Source organism: Manis pentadactyla, chromosome 5 (assembly GCF_030020395.1).
Source record: "Manis pentadactyla isolate mManPen7 chromosome 5, mManPen7.hap1, whole genome shotgun sequence".
In the NCBI taxonomy this organism is placed as follows: Eukaryota; Metazoa; Chordata; class Mammalia; order Pholidota; family Manidae; genus Manis; species Manis pentadactyla.
In genome coordinates, this window is record NC_080023.1 from 21,942,475 (window position 1) to 21,970,199 (window position 27,725).

Genomic DNA, 27,725 nt, shown 5'->3' on the forward strand with positions numbered 1-27,725 from the left:
AATTTTAGAACTATTCTATTTCTTTGAAGAATGCTGTAGGTATTTTGATGGGTACTGCATTGAATCTGTAGATTGCTTTAGGCTGCATGGCCATTTTGACAATATTAATGCTTCCTATCCATGAGCATGGGATATATTTCCATTTATTGGTGTCTTCTATAATTTCTCTCATGAGTGTCTTATAGTTTTCAGGGTACAGGTCTTTTACCTCCTTGGTTAGGTTTTTTCCTAGGTATTTTATTCTTTTTGATGCAATTGCAAATGGAATTGTTTTCCTGATTTCTCTTTCTGCTAGTTCATCATTAGTATATAGGAATGCAACTGATTTCTGTGTATTGGTTTTGTATCCTGCAACTTTGCTGAATTCAGTTTTTCTAGTAGTTTTGGAATGGATTCTTTAGGGATTTTTTATGTACAATATCATATCTGCAAACAGTGACAGTTTAACTTCTTCCTTGCCAATCTGGATGCCTTTTATTTCTTTGTGTTGTCTGATTGCCATAGCTAGGACCTCCAGTACTATGTTGAATAAAAGTGGGGAAAGTGGGCATCCTTGTCTTGTTCCTGATCTTAGAGGGAAGCTTTCAGCTTTTAGCTGTTAAGTATGATGTTGGCTGTGGGTTTGTTGTATATGGCCTTTATTATTTTGGGGTACTTGTCCTCTTTACCCATTTTGTTGAGAGTTTTTTTCATGAATGGATGTTGAATTTTGTCAAATGTTTTTTCAGCATCTGTGGAGACGATTATCTGATTTTTGTCCTTTTTTTGTTGATGTGGTGTATGACATTGATGGATTTTCAAATATTGTACCATCCTTGCATCCCTGGAATAAATTCCATTTGATCATGATGAATGATCTTTTTGATGTATTTTTGAATTTGGTTTGCTTATATTTTGATGAGTATTTTTGCATCTATATCCATCAGGGGTATTGGTCTGCAATTTCTTTTTCTGTGATATCTTTGCCTGGTTTTGTTATTAGAGTGGTGCTGGATTCATAGAATGAGTTTGGAAGTATTGCCTGCTCTTCTACTTTTTGGAAAACTTTAAGGAGAATGGCTAGTAGGTCTTCTCTAAATGTCTGATAAAATTCAACTAGAAGCCATCTGTCTGGGGGTTTTGTTCTTAGGTAGTTTTTAATTACCAATTCAATTTCATTGCTGGTAATTGGTCTGTTCAGATTTTTTATTTCTTTCTGGGTCAGCCATGGAAAGTTGTATTTTTCTATAAAGCTGTCCATTTCTTCTAGATTATCCAATTTGTTAGCATGTAATTTTCATAGTATTCTCTAATAATTCTTTATATTTCTGTAGTGTACATAGTGATTTTTCTTTTCTTATTTCTGATTCTGTTTATCTGTGTACACTCTCCTTTTTCCTTGATAAACCTGACTACAGTGTATCTGTTTTGTTTATTTTCTCAAAGGACCAGCTCCTGGTTTCATTAATTCTTTTATTGTTTTTTTCTTCTCAATTTTATTTATTTCTTCTCTGATCTTTATATGTCCCTCCTTCTACTGACTTTAGGTCTCATTTGTCCTTCTTTTTCTGGTTTCATTAATTGTGAGTTTAGACTGATCATTTGTGATCGTTCCTCTTTCTTGAGGTAAGGCTATATTGCTATAAACTTTCCTCTTAGCACGGCCTTCATTGCGTCCCACAGAAGTTGGGGTGTTAAGCTGTTGTTTTCCTTTGTCTCCATATATTGCTGATCTTTGTTTTTATTTGGCCATTGATCCATTGATTATTTAGGAGCATGTTGTTAAGCCTCCATGTGTTTGCAGGCTTTTTTGTTCTATTTGCACAATTTATTTCTAGTTTCATACCTTTGTGGTCTGAGAAGTTGGTTGGTACAATTTCAGTCCTTCTGAATTTACTGAGGCTCTATTTGTGGCCACGTATGTTTGTTGTCTATTCTGGAAAATGTTCCATGTGCACTGGAGAAGAATGTGTGTCCTTTTGCTTTTGAGTGCAGTGTTCTGTAGATGTCTGTTAGGTCCATCTGTTCTATTGTGTTATTCAGTGCCTCTGTCTCCTTAATTATTTTCTGCCTGGTTGATCTGTCTTTTGGAGTGAGTAGTATGTTGAAGTCTCCTCAAGTGAATGCATTGCATTCTATTTCCCCCTTTAATTCTGTTAGTATTTGTCTCACATTTTTGGGTACATAGATATTTATAATGGTTATATCCTCTTTTTGGATTGACCCCTTTATCATTATTAATGTCCTTCTTTGCCTCTTGTTTCTTTGTTTTAAAGTCTATTTTGTTTGATACAAGTACTGCCACTTCTACTTTTTCTCCCTATTAGTTGTATGACATATTTTCTTCCATCCCTTCACTTTTAGTCTGTGTATGCCTTTGAGTTTGAAGTGAGTCTCTTGCAGGCAGCATGTAGATGGGTCTTGTTTTTTATACATTCTGTAACCCCATGTCTTATGAATAGTGCATTTAGTCCATTTACATTTAGGGTGATTATCAACAGATATGTACTTATTGCCATCACAGGCTTTAGATTCATGGTTACCAAAGTTTGAAGGGCAGCATCTTTACTATCTAACAGTCTAACTTAACTTGTGTATTACACTATTTCCAACACAATCTAAAGGTTCTTTTTTTTTCTTTTTCTCCCTTCTTTTTTTCCTCCTCCACCCTTTATATGTTACGTATCATATTCTGTACTCTTTGTGTATCCCTTGCCTGATTTTGTGGATAACTGATTTAATTTTATATTTTCTTAGTAATGTATTTTCCTATTTCCTTTACTGTGGTTTTATTTTCTTTGGTGACAGCTATTTAGCCTTAGGAGCAGTTCCATCTACAGCAGTCCCTCCAAAATACACTGTAGAGATGGTGTGTGGGAGGTAAATTCCCTCAACTTTTGATTATCTGCAAATTGTTTAATCCATCCTTCAAATTTAAATGATAATCTTGCCAAGTAGAGTATTCCTGGTTTGAGACCCTTATGTTTCATTGCATTAAATATATCATGCTACTCCCTATTGGCCTGTAAGGTTTCTGCTGATAAGTCTGATGATAGCCGGATGGGTTTTCCTTTGTATGTGATCCTTTTTCTTTCTCTGGCTGCTTTTAATACTCTGTCCTTGTCCTTGATCTTTGCCATTTTATTTATTACATGTCTTGGTGTTGTCTTTCTAGGGTCCCTTGTGTTGGGAGATCTGTCGCCTTCCATGGCCTGAGAGACTATTTCCTCCCCCAGACTGGGGACCTTTTCATCAATTATTTCCTCAAAGACACTTTCTATCTCTTTTTCTCTCTCTTCTTCTGGTACCCCTATAATGCAAATATTGCTCTGTTTGGATTGGTCACAGAGTTGTCTTATTCTTCCATTGCTAGAGATCCTTTTTTCTCTCTGTGCCTCAGCTTCTCTGTATTACTGTTCTCTAATTTCTATTCCATTTATCATCTCCTCTACCTTTTCTAACCTGCTTTTAATCTCCCCATTTTATGTTTCATTTCAGATACTGTATTTTTCAAAGTTTCTGTCTCTTTCTTTAAATCGTCCCTGAGATCTTGAATATTTATTTTTCTGTAGCTCCTTGAGCATGTTTATGATTTTTATTTTGAGATCTTTATCAAGAAGATTGGTGATTTCAATTTTACTGAGCACTCTTTCTGGTGTTTGAAGAACTTTGGTGTGAACAAAGTTCTTTTGCCACTTCATATTGCTAATGAATAATATTAAATAATAACTTTGTGTAGATGACATCTTCTAGGGCCCAGAAGCTCTGCTCCCTGGAGTGGCCCAGCTATCAGAGCAATGGTGGGAGTCACAGGTGATTGGCGCCAGTGCTTTCCAGAAGGTAAATGCTCTTTCTTGCTGCCTGGCCACAGTGCCTGCCTCCATTGCCAAGGCCTGTGGGCAGAGTGTGCAAGGAGGAGCCTCGGCAATTTTCCCCTGTAGCTACCATATGCAGAGTTGCCTTCTGGCTGGCCGGGTGCTATGGCACTGGCAGTAGGTTGGCGAACTGGTTCTAGCTAGAAGGAAAGAGTGGCAGGCTCCATTTCATGGTGGGGGGCCTCAGTGCTATGTTGCCAGCCAGGTGGATGGAGCCTCTGAAGCTCCTGAAAGTTCCTAACCTGCTGGGTTGAGTGTGCTGTTATGATTTTGTCCATCTGTCCTTTCTACTGAATAGCAAGCTCTGTCTAATCCTTGCCCCTTTAGCAGCCCTCTCTCTTGGGAAGTCTTTCAAAGAGCCTGCCTTTATTTTGTCCCAGAGCAGCCACTGTGGGTACCTGTTCTCTACAAGTGGCTGGAATCTCAGTCTCTCCAAGTATTCTGCTTGTCGTTGCTTTCCAACCCCTCTAATCTCCAGAACACCATGTAATGTGGGTTCATGCTCCTGGAATAGATCACCAGGGGTGGGTATTTAGCAGTCATGAGCTTCTACTCCATCCACACTCCATTTCTCTTCCTCCCACCAGCGAGCTGAGGTTTGGGGGAGGGCTTGGGTCCCACTGGATTTCAGCTTTGCTACTTTTCCCTTCCTGTGAGGTCCTCTCTTTTCCCCAGATGTAAGCTGACTGTTGCAGTCTTCTTTCTGATCACTCTTTCAGGAATAGTTGTATTTTCTGTATTTTCGTGTTATGTGTGGTTTGGGGAGGAGGCTTCTGCCTCATTTCTCATGCCATCATCTTTTTTCCAGCAGTACTTTTTCAATTATTTCATAGTTGTATGGGTCAGAAGTTGGGGCAAGGCTTGGCTGGATTCTTTGCTTAGACTCTTACAAGGCTGAACTCAATATGTTGGCCAATCTGTGTTCTCATCTGTAGGATGTGGGGAAGAATCCACTTCTAAGCTCATTTAGGTTGTTGGAAGAATCCTTGGAATATAGAGATGATTCCTTGGTGGCTGTCAGCTAGAGATCACCCTCACCCCCTTGAGGCTGACCTCAGTTCTTTCCTGTGGCCACCTCCATCTTAAAAGATATTAACTGCATACTGAAACCTTTTCATATTTGGAATCTTTCTTTCCCTACTTTGACAGCAGAGAAAATTTTCTACTTTTAAAGGACTTGGGTGATTAGATAGACCCACCCAGGTATTTCTGTGCTTTAAGGTCAACTGATTTGGGACTTCTTAACTACATGTGCAAAATCTCTTTATAGTAGTACCTAGATTAGTGTTTGATTGAATAACTGGGGGCCAGAAACTTTGAAAGGGCATTTTTTAGAATTCTACCTACCACAGGAACAATGTGAGCCATTTGCTTTACATATTTTATTTAATTTAAGCCTTTCAACAACCTATAAAGACACAAGTTAATTGCCTAATTTACTCACCTGATAAGCGATGAAGCTGGTATTTGAGTCTAGCCTATTCTGACTCTAAAATTGGTGCTCTTCCATAGCAGTAGTGATAAAGATATTAATATTAATAAGACCAGAACTGTCTATATGCCAGGAACTGCCATTTTTCATGTACTAACTCATTTAATCTCCACAACAACCCCATCAGTAGGTACTATTATTGGCCTAATTTTGTGGGTGAAGAAGCCATGTGGAGTTAGCCAGTTATCAACAGGCTCTCCATTATATAAATAAAGCACTCTAGTTAATTTCAACCTCAGCATGTAGGAATTCAAAGAGAACTCAAACACTCTAGGTGTTCATTGAGTTACTAGCTTGGTTACTTCCTCTCTATAATGTTTTCATGCACAATGGGATGTGACAGCTTTGAGACTTTCATTGTGTTAAAGTAAAATTGCACCAAAGTTCAAAAGACAGGGAAGACTTTAATCCAGACTTGGAATAGGGAAGAGAGGCCAGGACTCAGTCTGATCATAATTCTGCTGAAACAGAGATGGGGTGGGGGTGGGGATTGTGGGTCATCTATGCTTGCTAATTGCTTCACCTAAAGGAAAAGTAAGCTTTCTCATATCTTCACAACAGGAGGTAATTTTACAACTTGGAGCAAGGTGCCTGCCAAAACTAGGCTCCTATATTTCCACAGAAACTGAGAGAGAGGGGTATTATCGTTTTTCCATGACTAGATTACATTTCCAATGGATGGCTCCCAAGTTCTTGGAAAGACATTCTTGGGCTATAAACTGGCCAGAATCTTTTAACAAGATTTACATCTCAACAAAGCAGAGAGAGAATTTGCAATGACAACTTTTCTAAAGTAACTGTGTCTTGCCAATGGGTTTCAGCCCCAGGTAAGTTCACTATGGATTCAATGTGACCAAAGAAAATGACAGCAGAATGCTCTTTGGGGTGAAAGGGTTATAACCAACTTTATTTCCAGGTGGCAGGTCAGTCACTAGAATCCCATTCGCTCAGAGCGAGTCTGTATGCAGCAAGCCAGTCTCTGCCTCTGGGCCCCTCTGTCCGCACAGCTGTCCTCTGGGCCTCTCTGCACAGCCGTCCCACACAGCCGTCCTCTGGGCCTTGGTCCTCAGCGCTGCCACCACTCTAGCCTCCGCTCTGCTCTCCTGCAGCCTTGCAGCCCTGCCACCCTGTCATGCCCAGAGCACTGGGCAGAGCTTTTTTTATAGAGTCAACAGCCGTGTATTGCCCACAGGTGTGCAGTGAGCTAGTCAACCACAGCCAGGTGAGAATCCTGGCCACAGAAAGTCTCATTTTATCCACAAACTGCTTTAAGGAAAGGTAGATCAGGGCCCAGAGTCAGGAAATCTGTCTAGTGTTGAGTCAAGCTAGGGGAATGGTAAGACCATCTCCATCAATTGTAAAGACTAAAGCAGTAATGTATACCTTATACTCTGAAAAGTAATATTCAAGTATTACTTCCTCCAGGACCATTCCTCTCTGACCCTTCAAGTCTGGATTCTGAGCTTTTCCTCTCTGGTTCCAGAGCTCTTGAGCCTTCCTCCATCATATGTAATATTATGTCAAGGCACTAATAGACTAAGTGCCCAACAATAGCACTATAAACAGATATATGAATAAATAGCATATGTATATACTATAAATAGCAGTATAAACAGATTATGGTACTTCTATACACAAATACTATAGCCATTAAAGATTATGTTGAAGGAGAAATTTAATAACTTGGAAAAATATTTATAGTAGATTGTTACATTAAGTAAAGGCAATTAGAAAACATTATGAAAAATATGATCCCAATCAAGTAACATAACAAACAAAACCCCTGGAAGGATATACACCAAAGTAATGGTATCTACCTGTGGGTGGTAGGGTTATGGATGATTGTTATTTTCATCTTCGTGCTTTACCATGTTTTTGGATTCTCCACAATGAAAATATATTACTCTGTCACCAGGATAAAAAAAACAAAGTTTAACACAAAATTGACTAAAAAAGGTGTGGACACAAGAAGCCACAAAAGCAATTTTTATGACTCCCCAGCTGTAATCTATGGAAGCAAATGTAGTGCTTTATAGTATTTCCTAAGGAATTTTTTGCTTTCTTTGTTACTGTCCTTCTGGTAGTCCAAATCTGGACAGAGATGAAGGTGTCATAAAGGCCTCTCCCCCTGATCAGGTGGCATGTGCTTGGGCTCCAGCCCTGGAGGCAAGAGAGTTTGGGGGACAGGGAATAACATTGCAATCAGCCTTTCCTGCACTGGCTACATCTGCATCATTAGCCTTGACTTTATGTCATGAATTGATTGAGTAATTAATGGAAACACTTATTTCCACCAAATGTTCCCTGTGTGCCTCTCCAGGAAGAGTTATTCAGAAAGGACATGAGCTACATTGCAAGATAATGAGTTTGCTGTCACAAAAGGTATTCAAGCAAAGGGTGAATGCTATTTGTCAGGAACATGATGGAAAGACTTTCAGCCTCATATAAACCAGCTGGTTACGTTTGTGGGTGGTGAGACTCTCTCTCAAATTAGTTCAATAAGAAGGGGGTTTATTGGCAGGAGCTGTCACCTGTTACCCTGAACAGAAATGGAAGTATACTAGGCCTCTAGGAACTGAGGTGAGGGCTTGGGAAGCCTTTGAGAGCCCAGACAGTCACTGTGCGCCTCAGGGGTTTCGCAGCATCTCTGTCTCTGTTCTCTTCTTTCCTCTGCATTTGCCTCCTGCAAGATCTTTGCTAGCCTCACCCTAGGGCACAAAATCTCTCCTCCAGCAAACTGCCAGAGACTGTGCCTGTAGGCGAAAAGAGAAAGGGAGGCGGAGAGAGAGAAAGGTGGGAGGGGAGAGGGATTCCAATTCAGTCAGGCATCTGTGGTTAGGGGAGAAAGAATTACAATGAAGGCAACAATTTTAAGAAATGACAAATATATCGATTGGTAAACATGCTCAAATATCCAAAAGAAAGAACCTATATATGGGCCAAATTTCACACTGGTTTCTGTTAATCAGAATCTATTCCATCACCTCTCCTTTCTTGATCAGATTGTTTTACTCTGCAGTGATGACTTAGGAATTCTACCCAGGCCCTGGCGTAGCTGATTAGAAGAGCATTCTGAAGTGGGCTTTCTGAATTGTTATCCAAAATAGGCTATCTAGAATTCAAATGGCTTGTCAGAATATTTCAGCTCAATTACTCTGACTAGAGGTGTAAACTTGTGTTTTTATGTCAGTCTTAAGTCATTTCCTGTATTTACTCAGTGGGCAGAGTCAGCTAACTAGGGAATCTAAGACGCCTTGGAAAATATAGAAACTGCTAACAAATACACAAAACACTGGGAGTAAAATTCCTCTTGTGTCACAGAGAGGCCTTAGGTTACAGCTGCTGGTTTATTCCATCAACTTTAACAATATCCAGCCTCCTTCATCAGTCGCCTTTGCCCGGAGCAGCTAGCATTTCCTTAATAATTTATACCACCTTTTTCATTTCCATTCACTTCGTCACTTCATCAGCAGAATTGTAATTCCTCATCCCCTCATACATCTTCATTTCTGACCCCATTACCTGTGAGGGCTCCGCAGGCCTGCCTGCTCTTGGCGCGGCGCTTCTGCTCTCTGGTTGCTCTCCTGGGTCTCCGGCCATCTGCTCCCTGCTAATTGGTGCAGATGGGAGTCAGAAGACAGCAGAGCACACGAGGGAGGAAGCAGATTCTCCTGGTAAGTAAGGGGCCCTTGGGGACCGAAACACTTTGGGGAAGCTGCTCGAACACTGTCAGGCACAGCGAAAGAGCGATTTATGAAGTCCTATTGTATGACATTTCACTTATCCTTCAAAAGGTATTTCCAAAATCTGCCCTGATGTTGGCTCACCCTCGTGAGGTCTACATCTAAGCAAACTCAGAATAATAAGAATGAGTATCACTTATTGACCCTGACGTAGTGCTAAGTACTTTGCACATATTAATTCATTTATTCATCACAAGAAATCTCTGAAGTATGTATTAGTATCCTTGCTTCATAGCTGGAGAAACTGAGCCTCAGAGACACTGAGCAATTGACTAAGTGTCTTAGTCCATTTGTTACAGTCCAAGCTGCTATAACAAAACACTATAGACTGGGTGGCTTATAAACAACAGACATTTATTTCTTACAGTTCTGGAGGCTGGGAAGTCCAAGATCAAGGTGCTGGTAGGGTCTTTGTCTGGTAAAAGCCCCACTTCCTGGTTCATAGACAGCTGTCTTTTTGCTGTATCTTTGCAGAGTGGAAGGGGCAAGGGAGTTCTCTGAGGTCTGTTTTATAGGGTGCTAATCCCATTCCTGAAGGCTCTGTCCTTATGGCCTAATCATCTCCTAAAGGCTCCATGTCCAAATACCATCACATTGGGGATTAGGTTTCAATATACACATTTGGAAGCGCATGAACATTGAGTCTGTAGCACCAAGCCAGGCACAGCTGAACCAAGACGAGACCACAGGTCTTCCTGGCTTGAAGAAATGTGTTCCCAGATTTTCACATGCTGCCCCATGTAAGAATAGTTTATCTTTAAATCCCTCTTCTATCCCCTTTCTCATTTCTGGTATCCCTTGTCTCTATCCAATTTCCAAGGAGCAGTGCTGTGTTACATGGTTTCTGGTTAATGGCTATGCTGGAAAGTATCTGGTGAACTGTCTCCTATTAGAGTGGCTCGGATGGTGCCCCGTGTTCACGTGGAAAAGAGCACACTTGAGAACAAAGGCTAATGATGTTATTTTCCACCACTACTTGTGGAAATGGGGGAAATCGTTTTGTGTAGGAAGCTTTGTCAGACATCTGTATTGTACTGGTGGTAGTGTCTGCTTTGCTTGTATAATAGTGAGCACATTGAAGGTGCTTGGTAAATGTTTATCGAATTCCAGTGACATCTCAAATCTTGGAAACACTTCAACATTTTGATAGGCATGGAATCAAGTACATCACAGTGGACTTTTGCACATACAGGTTGCAGATTATCAGAGCTTTGGGAAGTTCTGGAGAGCACAAGATGTTTGGGAACTTGTCAGACCAGGCCCAGAAACCTGGTCCAGAAGATCCGATCTGCTTTAATGACCCTGGGCTTCTACTGTGTGATATATGGCTTTGATGGGGCCTTGGGGCAAAGGGAAGAGGATGCAAGAAAGGCTGGCAAGAAGGACTTAGGAGTCTGAGTTCCAATTTCCTTATTCCTGCATTGATTCTACAAATATTTACTAAGAGCTTAATAATGATTAGATAGTGTTCTGGGCATTGAAATTAAAGAAGCAAATCAAGCAGATAAGGCCACTTCCTTCATGGATTTTGCATTCTGGTGTAGAAGACAGGTCATAATCATGATGTTTTTGGATCCTGGTAAGTGCCGAGGAAAAACTGGTGTGGGGAGGTGTCCTGACCTGCAGGACAGTCAATGGGAGTCGACGACCTGGAGGAGAGAATGAAGGGGCAAGGGACACAAAGAACGGACAGCAAGACAGGATATTTGATCAAGCTGACACAGTTTATTGTTTGCAGGCTCAATTTATACAGGTAGCGAGGAAGGGGTGGGTCAGAAGGTGATTGGGCCTTAGGGGGCGCCGGCGGGAAGGTGCAGAGGGGTGATTGAGCCTTGGCTGGCGCCGGCGGGAGCAGACGACCTGGAAGAGAAGCAGGGAGTTTGCCATCTTGTGGGTGGGGGCCCTTGGGAGGGAGGCTTTAAGGGTGGGGCTTTCGTAACCGAGCCCGCCTAAAGGCCCACAGGTTTGCTCCCAACAGGGAGGTGCTGCCTCGGGTAGAGTGGTCGGGGGAGGGCTTTCTGAGGAGAGAGAAGAGCTGAGAGCATGACGACCCCCTGGAGTCGGCAGCTGGGGCAGACAGAGCGGGAGCTGTAGTTGTCCTTTTTCCGTGGGTACAGCTCTGTTATTAGTCAATCTTGGCTCTTCACAGTTAATTTCAACACAATGAAATTTGAACCTGGCATATGGACAAGTCTGTGACATGGGTGTCACTCTTTTCATCCATTTTTTAAAATCCATTTTACTTACGGCTAGGTTCAGGGTAGCCTACAGGAGGCAAAAAGAAGGAGATAGGAAGAGCTGGATCTGGGAGCCAGACAGAGGTACAACCAGCCTTCTGAGAAATCTTGGGCAAATTATTTCACTTTTCAAAGTCACAGATTTCTTATCTGTTAATAGGTAGAATGGGCTGAAAAGAATGTGGGCATTGGAAAGAAAATGTGCTACTTTATCTCTATGGTACATCTTTGAGTTCTTGCCTTTGATTTATCCAATAAAGATATCCCAGAGCTATTTACATTAGTAAAAATAACAAAAGCTGACATTTATTAGCCTCTAAGCCCTATACATTTTATATGACCTCTCAGCCCTCAAAACGACTTCACAAAGTAGCTACCTTTATTATCTGCATTTTGTAGAGAAAGAAACTGAGGCACAAAGAGATTAGGAAAAGGAAAGGAGTCTAACATTTTGTGATCATGCACTATGTACAAGGGGCTGTATTTGGTGACTTCAAGGCATTATCTTGGTTTGTAATCATACTGCCTCCTGGATCTCAAAGTAGTTTATAAATAGGAAACTGAGGTTTAGTGACATTATATGATTAGCTCAGAGGATGCAAAGCACATGGCAAAGTCAAGGTTTGACTCCAGCACTGTGCTGCTGCAAATGTCCCCTTTTTTCCCCCCATCATATGCAGCTGGCAGACAGATGATGTTCCTTTACCTTCAGCAAGGGCTGTGGACGCCTCTCTGCTCTGGCTGATACATCATTCCTAGAACACTCTTGACATATTTCCAATTACAGTGCTGGACTTTGTAACTGTCACATGAATTATGGGACTACAGTGTCTAATTGCACCTATTGATATCTCCAGTGGGGAATAGTACCAATCTCAGTATTCTTTTTTGTGCAGATTGAATGATGTGATAGATTTTGGCTCATATAAGGATACATAGGAGGTAACTAATCAGTGGTCTCCATTGTCATTATTGGGATATAAGAATTTTTTTCTTTATCTTCAGATCTGAGCTCAGCACTTTACATTGAATATAAAACATATGTTTGATGAATAAATGGATAAATGAATGAAGAAGTAATAAATTGATTGCTTGGAGTTTGAGGACCTGAGTTCTAGTCCAGTCTCTGCCATCATTACCATGAGATCATTCAGAAGCCACTAGATCTGGATCTGTTTTTCCTGCCTTGTCTCATGGGCATATTGTCCCAAAGATCTCTATGACCTCTTGCAACTAGATTTTCTTAAATTATTTAATTTGGAGCCAGTAAGACCTGAGTTAATTATCTGACTCTTGGCACTACCTGGAGACCCTATCTGACACCATCAATACTTGCTTTCTTGCTATCCATGTGGGCTGAGCTTCACATTTGGGACTTTAGGACAAGAGGGGACATCCTTCCTCTCCTTCCTATTAGTTTTATTGCTTTTATGTTACTTTTTCCTCAACTGGAGGCAATTTGGCCAGCCCCTCAGGGAGCATTTGACAATATCTGTAGACAGTTTTGGTTGTCACAACTGGGGATCCGTGCTACTGGCATTTAGTGGGTAGAGACCAGGGATGCTGATAAACATTCTACAATGCAAAAGAGAGCCCCCCATTGACCAAGAATTATCTAGCTCAAAATGTCAGTGGTGTTGAGGATGAGAGATGTCTCATGAGGACAATATATTTGCAAGGAGTGATACTCTTCTAACACCGAGCTCCAGAGCACCACTTCTGCCCTGAAATCAGGAAGCCTGGGCCTAGTGACTAAATGTACACATAAAAATTCCCTGGTTTTACAAAGGATTCAAAGGCGTGATGAGGGAGGCTATGATAGTGCTTCAGACTCCTGTACAGAGCAAACACATTACTGACCTATAATGAAGGGTTTCTGAGTAGATAAGGGCACAGCCTCTACAGGGAAATGTTTTAGCTGAGGCCATGTGGATTTTAGCTGCATGAATAACATCAGCATTAATGGGAATCATTATGCTGCCCTGCACCAGAGATTTACCCCTGAACAGATAGCAATATCTTACAGATGGAGCCCACTGAAAATCTGTTCCACTGGCAGGATACATGGAGAAGGATTGTGTGGGATGCAGTGTAGGCTGCCAGCTCATGAGTAGCTTTGAGCTACTGGTCTTGTAGGGACAAAGTAGGACAAATAGGGTAACATAATCCAGTGACTCAGTGTAAGCCCAGGGTGACACTGGGAAAGGTTAATAGTCTCTTGGACATCCCTCCTCCCCTTTTGAAGCCTTTCTGTCATGCCATCGTGCTATTGTTCTTGTTCTTGTCACCTCCCTAGGTCCTAGGCATCCTGTCACCCCCCCTAGGGAAAATGGGCTGATAAACTCATTCTCCCAAAGCTGTCAAAGATTCAGGTGTTATCTTCTACAGGATAATTTTTGACTTAAAGGAATGGGATCAGTGAGGTGCCAGGCACTGAGGCATAAATCATTGTTTTTCTGGAGGGTTCTGCAAGTGTGCCCCAAGAATCGAATCTTCTTCTGCACAAATCCCTCAGATCTTGATTTAAGCTACTGTGGAGTCATTTTTTGCACATCACAATTTCTGGAAGCTCACTATGTAAAATAGTGAGGTAGTGGAGATGCTGTGTTGGAAGTCAGAGGGGTGCCTCCAGGAGCCAGGCCCCTGGGTTTCACCCCCACATCCTCCCACTGGTCTGTGGCACCTCTCTGGAATCTCTCAGCTCTGTGGTGCTGTGCTCCTCAAACTTGTCCTTAGCGTGATGCACAATGAAAGGCATGCTCTGGTTTTGGCATCTGGAGTGCCCGGAGAACTTGCTCTAGGCTGGAGGTGAAGGCTCAGCTGCTCTGAGGACGGAGCAATCATCAGGGGAGCAGAGCATGAACATCATCATCCTTGGGTGATCTTGACAAAGCCTGCCCACTCGAAATCCTGGAGACTGAAAGGAGAGGATTTCAGTCACACCATTAACTGGCACCATGCCAGAGTCCAAGGGATTGAATTCATTCTTTAACACATGAAGTAAATGTGATGGAGAATTAGGTATGAGCCAGCTACCCCTCCAGCTCCTGGGGAGACAAGGGGTAGCAAATCCCTGCCTTCAAAGAGTTAATATTCCAGTGTGATGTGGGCAGGTAAGAAGTAAACCATGAATAAATAACATATAATCAGTGAGCTTCATAAGATACTGCAGTTTGAGGGACTAGTGTGTGTGTGTGTGTGTGTGTGTGTGCGTGTGTGCGTGTGTGTGTGTGTGTGTGTGTGTGTGTGCTGGTTAACTGAGGTAGAGTGGTCGGAGGAGATTCTTTTTAAGGAGATGGGCTTTGAGATGGAGCCAAGCATGTGAGGTGCTGGTGAAAAAGAGTTCCAGACACAGAACACAGCTGGACTATAGGTTGGAGGCAAGAATATGATTCACATGCTCAAAAGACAGCAAGAAGCCCAATTTTCATCTTTTAAAGTTTCTAATCGCCTCTGCCTATTTTCAGGCCTTTTTAGCCATTTCAACGTTATTTATTTTTTATTTTTTGCATTTGATCCTATGAGGCTTATTGTAATCTATCATTAGCTATTTTGATGGGAATTTTGTTAACTTATCTTTACCTAGAAACAAGCATTTGGAGATTTATAAACAGACAATATATTGAGTTAGATTTAGGACTTTTAAAGAAAAGATTTCTTTTATCCTTCACAGCAACTCTATATGGTAGGTGTTTTATGGTTCCTATTTTTATAGATCATGAGACAGACACATAAAAAGCTGGGTAATTGAGCAAAAATTATGACTAGCAAATGGCAGAGACACAGTTTGAACCTGGATGACTGAGTCCTAAGCCCACATTCTGAAGACAGTCAGGGTCTCCATGCCAGTGTGTTCAAGATTTTTAAGGGGGTTTGGGCTGCTGCAGACATTCGTCACTTGAAAATCAAGATGTCCCTGGAGCCACTGGTGGGTCCTGCTTAATTATGGCTGAGATCTTTGAAAGCCATCAGGAAACTTAGCAAGTGTTTTTCTAATTTTTTATTGCATATTTTCATTGTGACCTGGCTTTTTTGCCAGCCAGTAGGGAAGACCCAGTCATTTTTACTTGGAATATCGTTCAAGCCACATTCTACCCACCACATCTATTAATTGAGATGAGAGAGCAATGGAGGATAGGAAGACTTGAACTTCAAAGCAGTGGGCTCCTCCAGCCCCTTTTGAGCATGACTCACTAAGCCCCTTGACAAATAAGGAGCATTTTCTAAATGCAGACATGACAATCTCATGTTCTGCAATGACCTCTCCTCATCACTTCTTTATTCTGTTATGACAGTGACAAATCCCAGCCTTGTGATGCCCAGTCTCCAGTTCAGAAAAGCTGCAGATTTCTCAGGTTTTGTGTACTGGGACATAAAGAAAGAAATTTCTCTTACCCATCTTCATCCCTCACTTGTGGGATGATCTCAGTGGAATTCAGATAAGTTTCCTGCATCTCTTGGGGTTATACTTGGTGCAAGGGACCCAGGTTGATGGCTTTGAAGAAATTCACCATTATAGCAATATCAATATAAAAACACACAGTATTACATGAAAAGCGTCTCCTGTTACTGGCTGAGATGCTCTTTTCCCCAGGATCCTGTCTTGCCAGGAGGCAATGAAGAATGAAGCCAGCAGACAAGAGTATGGAGTAACCAGCAAAGTTTTTAATGAAGATTGTAAAGGAAAGACTCCCACTAATCAGGAGAGGCTCCAAGAGCAGATGCCATTAGGGCAGCTGTGTCTAGAGCTTATAAGCACAAAAATGGAGAAAATCATGCAAGTGGCTGGGATTTGTTGCTAGAGCCTGTTGCCATGGACAAGCCAGGATCAAAGGAAAGAAAAACTCCCTTTTTTCTCAGGCTGAATTTTCCCACATGTCCAGAATGAGGCTTCTGGTTTACTGAGAAGACTTGACCCTAATTCTCTTCTGCCTGAGTCTTACCAGGGCCTTGAGTTTTATCTGCCTGCAACCCACTAACACCTGCCTCACTCCTACTTTGGAGACTCTACTTTTTCAGAAGAGACAGCATATGAACTTGGTCTCCAAAAATAAGTCAATCACTTAACAATTCAATCTTGCAAACTGCAACTCCAGAGGAGGAGCCATTAGATAACTGTCTCTCCCTGGGTAGCTTCCATATGATGGTGATACTCAGTCATACTTTGGGGACCACTGTGTAGTTCTTATCAAAGCTTAGAGAGAATCCATCACCCACAGTGCAGTCTCTTATGCACTGTCTCTTATAAGCTGGGTGACCCTGGAAAGCCAACTGCATATCCTGAAGCTTCAATTTCTTTGGTTATATAATAATACTTCACCACAGGATAGATTGCTGTAGAATGGATCAGTCAGGGATCTGAGTTGCAAGCAACAGAAACCAATTTTGGCTGAGTTAAGCAGGAACAGGATTTATTGGCAGTCACCTGAAGTGATGGGGAACCAGGCATAAAGGCAAAAAGCCCCACAAAAACCCAAAATTCAAGCCAGAGACTGGTCCAGAGGGGAACTATCATGGATAGTGGTGCTATTGCTCTTTCTTTCACTCGTTCCTTGTTAAAACTCTGGGGTAGGATTCCTAGTTCAAACCCTGGTTGCCTGAAACTGGAGCACATTCTTGATTTTGGCTGTAAGGTGACCCATGTGTCAGCCTCCTGGCAGGACTCATTAGAGGAAGAATTATCTAAACATAGGAAGGGGAACCAAAATAAACACTAATATTCACTCTCTGAAGATTATATGGGTTGTATTCCCAGACACGCAGCTCATTGTAAACAAATGTGAGTTCCATTTTTACCCTCTTTGGGTCAATATCTTTACTGTTGATGGCAGTATTAATGGAAATTATAAACCACATCCGAGTGATTTGTAGCACTTACTTGCTCATTTACTATTTCTTGCTTTTTTTAGAGCTGTTTTGGGAAAACTGCCTTAGGCCTCTAAAAACAGTAAATATTTGAAAGACTGAAAACAGATTCATGCAAAACTTGAAAAATATCAGTGTATTTCATTTGCATGTTTCTTAGACTTGGCTTTAACTTTAGAAACTCTGTCCTTATCCTTTTCTGCTTGTTATATAAAACCTCAACTTTATATGTTCAGCATTTTGAATATGATGGGGCTTTAAATATGAGCTTTATGGGTGTGATCAGTGGAGAAGGCTAGTTGGGAATGTGATTTGTGTGTCTAGAACTACTCTCCTTGTTTCTTCCTTAATGACTAAGTCACTCCTGGAAATAAATGAGTCATTTACAGAGACACATGCAGACTCTGAAGCCCTTGGGGCATTCTTTTAGTGACTGGAGAAAAATAGTCTAAATGTGCTGGTGTTGAGTCCAGTCCAATTCCTCTGCTCTGAGTTTCCCTTTGGCTATTCAAGTTGCTTAGGAAGCAGGATAACTTATTATTACAAGAGCAGAACCGAAATCAGACTCTTTTTCATCATGCAGTAACTGTGTGACCTTAAGCAAGTTATTTAACCTCTCTGAACCTCAGTACTCTTATCAGAGGATAAGTCTTAGAATTTTGTAAAACACTTTCTATAAAGTAGCTAGTAGAATGCCTGGTTTATAATTTTTTAGTAACCAGTGAATGACACAGAGACCATTGAGGATAAATTTATGTTCTGTTTCACTAAACCTATTGTGTTTACTCTCTTTTCCATTAAAAATATAGAATAATGGCACAATCAACAACAAACCAAACCCTTTGAGGGCAGGAAAAGTTTAATTAATTTTTCCTTCTGGGGTTCGTAGAGTCCTTTGTACAGAAAACAAAATCTGTACCCATTTAATGACAGATGATGTAACTAGAACTCACAATGGATCTTTAGGATTGAAAAAATATTTGGAGTTTTAAACAGTTGTGCAACAGACAAATTCCACAATATCACAGTGTATGGTTAAGGAACAGGAAATTTACAAAACAAAGAATAGCAAGAAAAATAAAGTATACAGTCCTGAAATCTCTCATTATCTTCCAGGAAAGGTGATTTGAGGCCAAGGCACTCTGCTGAACAAATGGGATAAATTTCAAGGAAAGAAACTTGTGCCCCTTTACTGTGTGTTCCTGTGTAGTGTTATGTCTGAGTGTTTGTGTCCCTCCCAAATTCATACGCTAATGCCCAGCGTGATAGTGTTTGGAGGTAGGACTTTGGGAGGAGCTTAGGTTATGAGCGGTATTAGAGACCCCACCACTGTCTGAAGACACATGGATGAGAAATGACTCTCACCAGAACCTGACTGTGCTGGTGTCTTGATCTTGGACTCCCAGCCTCCAGAACTTGAGGAATAAATTTTATTGTTTGTAAGCTACTCAGTTTGTGGTGTTTTGTTATAGCAACCTGAACAGACTAAGATGGAAAATCTAACACGGGAAAGTGGTCTTGTCAAGTGGGTGTTGTATGCAGGGAAAAGACAAATATTCTATGCAGAGACCAGAGACTCTGTATTTTGGTGCTGCTGTTTACAGGGGTTGTCTAGGAAAATTAGCTTTCCAGCACCTATAGACTTTGGAACCTGTGGGTCATTGTGGGCCCTTTTGCTGGGGGCCGAAGCCCTTAGTCCCTTGGGCAGCTCTTCTTGCTGGAAAGGTAAGCCCCAGTGTTAGTGAGCTCATTGTTCAGACAATTCAGAGAGAACCCCTGAAGTATTTTTAGACAGTCCTGCTTATAATGTCACACAGAATGATTTACAACTGCCATGTTTTGACTCTACCAATGAGATTATTTAATAATAGTAATAATAGTAATGACTACTGTTGCTTTGATAATATGATATTTTATGCTTCTTCTCCAGTGCTTCTGTTTGTTTTTTACTTCCTCTGAAATTTCTACCCATAACTACTATTTCCTATGCCTCTACTTTCTGTCAGTCCCTTGACATAAAATTCTCCCAAGAACCTTGAAAGTTAGACATTATTAAGTCCATTTTACAGATGAGGAAGTGAGGAGCACAGCTTTTAAATGATTTGCTAAATAAAGTCCTCAGAGCTAGTACTTGGCCAGGTTGGAACTGAAATTTGGGTGTCTGCTTCCAGACGGTTACCTCTGTCTACATGCTAGATGCTTCCCTAGAGATCCTGAAGAGAAAGGAAAGGTCATGTCTCTGTTGGCTTTTTCTTTTGCCAAGTAAAGTCATAGAATGCAGTGGTTTTCTCTTACCTCAGGAAGGCTCAGAGGAGTGGGATGCTTGACACGCTGGGCAGTCCACACCAGGAATACTAACGAGCTGGTGTGCCCATGGATGCAGCAATTATGTCCACTCTGCCCTCCTGCCACATAGACTAGCAAGACGGTGGACTGGAATGTTATGGATATCTGCCAAAATCATTCATACTTATCTGCAGTCCTGTTAGTAATTCATCAACAGTCCATTTGATTCAGTTGGTCAGCCAAATTAGTCTGAGCATGCTATCTACCACATCAGCTTCCTCAATCATTAATGAGAAAAATCGAAAAAAATTGGATACCCAGAAAGCATGCCAAAAAATGTGAGCATAACCATTTCAGCTTAGCACAAATAGAGTCATAAAGAATGTCCATTGTTTTAGCCCAATCTATTTCCCCTGTGGAACTTCGAGCTGTATCCTTAACTGGACATTTATCATGTCTTATGATACTGGACAGCCTCCCTGAAATTTTGAAATAGTTGCAAAGCTTGTGCCTATTATTAAAAAGGCCTGTCACTTAAATGAGAACCTTTGGCTGGTTGTGAGAGGGAAAAGCAAGGGGACTAAAAGATATATTTGGGGCTTAGAAAGAATTACACACTGGCAAAACTCTACTCTGTTCCAACTAATTATTCTGATACACAGCAAAGAGAGAGAGAGGAAAGCTGTAGTTCCATCAATATTTCAGAGACACTTGAACATACAAAGACAGAGTTAAGAAACTCTTAGTCTCTTGGTTGGTAACTTATTGATTACATGAACTGTTCACTAATGAGCGGACTGGAGAACGCCAGCATCAAAAAGTTTCTATCCCCAAATGTGCTGACACGTTTAAAATGGAATGTGTGTTTGCAAGAACCCCCACATGTGAAACTGGGGATAAAACTCTTTGGCACCTTTGACTTATTTCTTGGGCTCACAGTCATTTATTATCATGTTGATAATTAAATGCAAGGTCTTTTCACATCACAGACATGGAGGGCAGAGTTCAAAAGAATGGTGAAAGTTCTTTGCCACAAGTGACTGTTTTTCTGAGGGGAGAGGTTTGTTACTCAGTTTTTTTGACCTGTGCTCTGCCTGGAAATGAGATGGGTGAAGGAGTTCCTTAAAAACTAAGGGCTTGGCAAGATCACTGCACAAGAAATTATGAGAGAGACAAGTCACCATCTGTTTTGGACAATGGATTGAAAAATTGAATTGGCAGTGTTAGGATTGTAGCTACCATAGCATAAAATAGCTTCCTGATTCCTCTAGAATGTGAAAAGTGAAGCTAAAATGTACCCATGAATACCCACATATTGATGATGCATTCACAGAGCAGGGTAACTGTTGGGATCTATATGTGATTCTCAGAGCTGAGGAAGTGAACCCCTTACTCAACCCCTACTAACTGGGGTTCCCCCAGGCTCCTGTGTGCTGAGCCAGGAGGAATGAGGTCTCCCAACTTTAGATTATAGCCCAAGTGAAGCTTGCCATAAATTACATTTTAAGTTTCATTTCTGCTTAATATATAAAATAAAACACACATAATTACATAGAGTTCCAGGCACTGATCTAATCATTTTACATTTATAAACCAATTTAGTCCTCACAATAGCCTGTGAAGGAGGTACTATCTCTGTTTTATAGATGAGAAAACTGGATCGTAGAGAGGACACAAGTTCTTCCCCAAATCATAGTCCTGGTTCAGCACTTCTGGGAATGTTCAGCCTACTTTTTATACTTTCCTCTTCAGTTCTCACTCCAGATCCTTGTAACTGATCATCACTTTCCTCTGAGCAGCATGGAAACTCCATCATTGTATTGGACTTCTTTCTGATTTCAGGGGAAAGAAACATTACCCAAACTAAGTAAAAATCACATTTGTTTCCTTCAACTTGTATCACTGAAATATCCAGGGGTAGAGCCAGGCCTAGCTTTACAGCAGCTGTTTCCAGATGTCCCAAAGACACTATCGGGAGGCTGTCTCCAGCTCCTGTCTCCAGCCCCACCTTCCTCTGTGTTGCCTTGCTTCTCAGGCAAGATATTTTTTCATATGTGGTAGATAATGCTTTACATGCTACCTCCTGAGCAAGCTGGCAGAACTTGCTGAAAATTAAAATTGTCTTCAATTTCAATTGAAACAATTCAATTGAAATCTAATAGTGACCTAATAGTGCAAGGCTTGTTGATGCTGTTGTGTTCTGAAAGTTCATTCATAATAACTCCTTTAAATTCAACCCTTTTTTTACAATTGATGGAATGAAGACAGGAAGAAGAGGCTTGGTGGAGTGGGAAAAAAGTCTGGATTTGGAGGTTGGAATAGCTTTAAGTCTCATTCTTATGTGACTTTGGAGAAGTCTGGCTATGTAAATGGGGTCACAATAGATGGGTCATGTTCCATGATGCCTCAGGTCCTTTCCAGCTCCCAAGGTCTATGACTCTACACAGATGACATGATCCTAGAGGATCATGGTCGTTTAATGAAAACATTTAAGACTGCCACCATGACCTGATTCCCAATCTCATATGAGCTACAGAATCCCAGGCATTCTTTACAGTTAAGAATAACAAGAAGACTGCCAGCAGGTTTTCGTAGGGGCCAAAGTCAGAAGATTCCTCTCTGGGGTTGAGAGAAAATTTGTGGCTAAGTCTGGGGAAAAGGTGGTGAAGAAAAAGCACCAAAATGTCAAGACATGAGGATCTTAGCCTGAATTATTCTCTTCACATCTTCTTATCTAAAGGCTGAGTCCTCCATTAGCCCATCTATTCTTATGTGACTAGAGCAGTGCAGGGAATCATCTTGGATGGGGCACAGATGTAAAGGGTGTTGATCAACACTGTGTACTGGAGATCTGAAACCTCTAACTGGAGGAATAGGGGTAATCTAAGCCAGATGGTCAGTATGAAGCTGAAGGCGTCAGCTGGAGGGACTGAGTGGGAAGGGACCCCCGTGCAATGGAGGTAGATGGGCAATGGAGAGCCAGCAATGATGAGACAGAGGACAGCCCAAGAGGGGAGAAACTAAAAAGTGATACTTAGGCAGTTTCAGGCCCAAACTATCCAGATATATTTGATTATTTTTCTAGTTGTTGCTGTAAACTAGATTCCGATTAACAAACATATTAGGCAAACTCACAAGTGAGGAAGTATCAATCAGAATGCCAATTTGAGTGATTTACCAAGATAAATTTAACTACCCATACAACTAGACAAAAATGCTGACAAACCTATTCTGGAAATGAATTGAATATGAGAAGGTTGCCTGGTGAGCATAGAACTAGAACAAAGGGAGTTAGTTTTAGGACATAAATGTATAATGACAATTTCAGTCCAGGGCACCTTCTCCATGAGTGGGTCACCCAGGGATTGGAAGGTGCTAGTCCATGAGAAGGGGCCCTTCTCTTCTGCAACACTAGGCTCTCTGACTCTGTTTTCCTAAGTTCCAATGGGGCATTTTTCCTACTCCATCCCTTCTCATTGGCTCAGTCATTTTTCAAATAAGCTAGTACTTTTATTATGCAACATCCATTTTGATTCACTTGCTTGTATACTCCAAATCATTTGTCTCTAAGGCATCTTTTGCATATTTCACATCACTTAGTGTTGTCTTAGTAGTTTAATTCCAAGAATTTGGGCTGTCATCCTGTGTCTACTTTTGTCACTTATAAAGAAATTTTGATCAACCAGTTTCCTCTAAAAGCTCATGATTGATCCTTGGAAAGAAAAAAAAAAAAAGACCTCCATGAGTTCTGGAATTTGCTAAAGAGAATTTTACTTCCCACGTGTACCCTGTCCTCTCTGAGGTGGGTTCTGCTGTTACCAGAAGGTTCATTAGGTTGCTATGGGGCTCATGGCAGCCTTGGACTCATGACAGCCTTGTCAGGCTCTCCTTCTTGATTAGTGAAACAAGAACTGGGAACCTAGGGATCTGAGAGGTTTTCCTTCTAGTCGGGACATGTTACATTTCTGTTCTTCTTGGGCTGGCTTTTGTGACATCATGGGATTGGACGGTATCATAGAAGCTTTTACAGTGAGATTTTAATGGATACTTTAGAGGAGGAGAGGAACTCATACCTGTAATCAGTTACCAAATGCTTTTCTAAAACTGTCTGGAACAGCAATTCCCCTGCAAGGTGTGTGTGTGGATTGGAGCTGGGGGTGGGGGGGTGCAAGACGCACTGCTAACTGAGAGTTCATGGGAGCCGCTTTCTTTTTCACTACTAGTTGCTTTTCAGTAGCTATGCTCCAATAAGCTTTGGCCTGGTAAATAGAATGACGGTAGAGATGTTACTGAAATGGATTGACTCATCTCAGAGCCCCCAAATAATAGCACTAAAGTAATCTGAAAGGAATTGTTTTAACAGTTAATTAAAACAAAAGAAAACAAAGCAAACTAAAAAAAAGCTTCTACCTCCACGGGAAGATTTACAGGCATTTGCATTTCTTTTCTATTGAAGGATTTTTATAGATTCTGCATTCAGAAAATCTAAAGATTTACAGGAGCACACTGAAACCCTACACTAACAGATATGCACACAAAGCCACTCTAACAGCACTGTTTTAAAATGATGCTGAAAGAGTATTAGGTTAATTCCTAATGGCTGTAGCATCCTCTGCCCCAAAGAGGAAATGCCTACTACAAAAATTTCTGCTGCCGATTACAACCCGGAAGCAGCATATTAAAACTCGAGAAACAAGAAAGCTGTACGTCAGTGGGTGGTATGAAATGTAAACCTTGACAGCAATAAGAAAAAGTGCATTTATTCAGAGAAACACATGCAACTTCTTCTCTGTGTTCATCACGTAGAAGTAGGAGAATTCTGCGGCAAATCCAAGGGCTGCTAAGGAATCTGTGCTTAGTGTCGGGCCGGGCCTGCACAGCCTCCATGAGGCTTCCTTGCTTCTCCGTGATGGCTGGGAAGCATCACCCAAGTGGCTTCCTCTCGCTGCCTTCGATTCCCCCACTTACAGGACTGGATCTGCTCCTGGCTGAGAACCTGTGAGGCTCCCTTGGTGTTTCTAGAACCCTGGGACGTCCTTGGACGTAAGACAGCGCCACTGCTGGTCAGCATTATCCCTTCAGGTGTGCGCTTTGCACAGCCCCGCAAGTCAGGATGTCTGGCAGAGCTGTGTTGACAGGGGGCCCGTTCCTGATCCGGGAGCAGAGCAAGTACAGAGCGGTTTGCAAGACCACAGGGAGATGGGCGGCGCCAAAGTCTTCATCCTCCTGTCAGACCCCAGAATGAAAAGGATACGTTTAGATTTTACTCTCTGTACGCTGCTCTTAGACTTTTTTAGGGACAACTTGCCTTCAGGTAAATATTTTGAAGGTTTACTATTTTTCTTAAATACTTTGGTTAGAAGTGAGCCCAGTGCTTAATGATACTCACCTCATATCTCATTAGTTCATTAGAGGGTGGGGGATTTACATTCCTCTGAGGCTTATTAAGGAAAGTAATTTTATTATAATCCTAATTATTATTTTAAGGCATATAAATTAATATTCTTACTTGTGAAGTGTTCCCTCTCCCTGCTTAGGAGGCTTCATTGACAATTAAAATATAATAAATATGATTAATAATGAATAAACATAAAATTAAAATATCATAAAATATGCAATTAAAAAACACTAAAAATCTTAGCTGAGCAGAATCATTAGAAAGGGCTAATCATGACTGGAAGAAATGCTTCTAGAAAATGATTTTACTAAGCATTAATCAACCATGGAGAGCTTTTTAAAAATGTGTAATTCATGACTTAACAGTAACAAGATGTTAATCTTGTTAGACCCTTGATGCCTGAAATAAGCAAAGCAAAATGGACCTGGGTCATACCCTGACACACAATATAGCCTTCCTCTTGCTCCTGTGTTGTAAAAGGGCCATTCTCAAACCTAAAAGAAAGGGACCAGATGTGCTGTCAAGAATGGCACACTCATAATCATAAATGTCAATATTAATTTATTAAATTTAATACTGTTTATATAAGTGTTGGCATGCAAGCATCATTCGAAACAGTTATCTAAAAACTGGCATAGATAACCTTCAAAGTCCATTTCTGCTTCAAAATTCTCCCTGCCCTGGGATGTAGGGGGCTGTGGTGTAACAGAAGGGCATTGAACAAAGATTAGAGACCCCTGGGATGAGCCTGAGGGTTTTGCCCTTCAAGGGCTTCAGTTTACTTCTCTGTGAAATGGAGAGCATAACCTCTTTTTCACTGGATATCTGGGACAAATAAAAAAATGTATGTGAAGTATAAAATGCATTAGTTTCTAGAAGCAATATAAAAACTTTTGTCTTAACTGAGAAGATACTCAGGTCCAGGTTGGATGGTTAGGCCCTATAGCTCTGGATAATCATTTTTGGAAGAGCAAGTTGATTTCATTTCTTTCCCTTATTTTTTAATTTTCTGTCTCTTCTTTTATACTGATCTCACATTACATCTTGCCTTTGTTTCTTGGCAACCTCACATCCTTTCTGAAAAGAGATGGGATGGAAATAAAAAAGTTAAAATGCTATTTTCATTGTTTTAGGGATATGATTTGACCCACAGAATATCTTAATCAAGATAATCACCCAGTGTGGTAGGGAATTTTACACCTTTCTGTTAGACATGGTTTCCTTTGTGTCTTTAAAGGAGCTTTGATTTTCAAGATGCTGTTAGTAAGATGCCCTGCGAGGGGAAAACATTGCAATTCTTGCCTGTACCTTTTATGTGTCACAGAGGGGAATTTCGCTTCCTAACTGATCATCAGATAGCTGAGAGAGTGAGACCGTGAGGACCCTGAAAACAGCCACTGTGCCAGATGTTATGTGCAATGTTCTGCATAACTTGTCTACAGTCACCATTACAATTCTGAAATGTTGGCATTTTTCGTCCTCTTGTACACATACAGAAACAGAGGTGCAGAAAAGTTACTTAGCTTACATAGTTGTGAGATTTCATAGCTGGTAAGTGGAGAAACTGGGATCCAGAGTAGAATCTTAGGGAGAGGGGAGGTCTTCCGCCAAGGAGGAAGACAGACAGACACAGGCTGAATCTCCACCAGGCATTTACCTGGGAGCATCGCTCTCATCTGATTTTGATGGACAGCCCTGGGAAATACATGTTTTCACTGGATAGCTTTTTATGAGGTATGAGGTGGTGTTTGGACTCATCTCTCATGGTAACATGTGCTGCTTCATTCAAGAAATAGGATAAACTAGCTTGCTACTCCTTCTTTAACTATTCTCTCTATTCTTACCATATAGAGTAAGAACACAGGGTTCTTACGTCAGCTTTATCCTCTGTGAATCAGAAATAACGATCGCATCTGTATGCTTAGGAGGATCCTAACTGATGGAACATGTAAGTGCTGAACCAAACTTCCGGCAAAAACAATGTATCCAGAGGTGTTAGCTGGCACTTCTCTAATTTCCTCAGCTACTGAGAACAATTAGAGTGCACACAACTTTGGGTTTCTATGAGGGAAGTCACTATAGCTCATGTATCCTTCCATATTATGGCATGTTTTGGATTGTTTGTGTCCCCCCCAAGTGTTCACATGTTGCGAACTTAACCCCCAATGGGATGGTATTAGGATCTGAGGCTTTTGGATCAGAGCATGAGGGTGGCATCCTTAGAATGGGTTCAGTGCCCTTACAAGAAGGGACATGAGGCTTGCTTTGCTCACCCTGCTCTCTGCCAAGTGAGGACACAGCAAGGAGATGGCCTTCTACAAGCCAGGAAGCAGGCCTTTGCCAGATGCTTGGTCTGTTGGCACCTTGATCTTGGACTTTCCAGCCTCTAGAACTGTGAGAAATACATTTGTTGTGTACAAGCCATTCAGTCTATGGCATTCTGTTAGAGTAGTCTCAACAGACTAAGGCATGGCAGAACACACAACCCTGGGCTACCAAGTCCTACTGGTTTAAAGCTTAGCATCTTTGGAGTTGATATTAGGTCAGATTCCAAACTCTCCCCCTTCCTTGCCTCCATCTCCAACCTGGGAGGGCATCTCGGTTAGTGGGAAGGAGGTGTGCGTGGGCGGCTCCTTCCTGGATGTCTGCTGGCTGTGGCTTTCCACATCATCACTGAGCTGGTCTCCCCTGTGGGAGCTGTTCAAGGCTGGAGGTCGTAGGAGCTGGGATTTGGCAGGTGCCTGGGAGGCGCCCCCCTCCATCTGGGCTGCTGATGGCTGGGCTCACAGCTGGAATGGAGCTCTTGGATTCTGTGGTGCACACACACCCTTCCCCTCCCATGCCCCACTA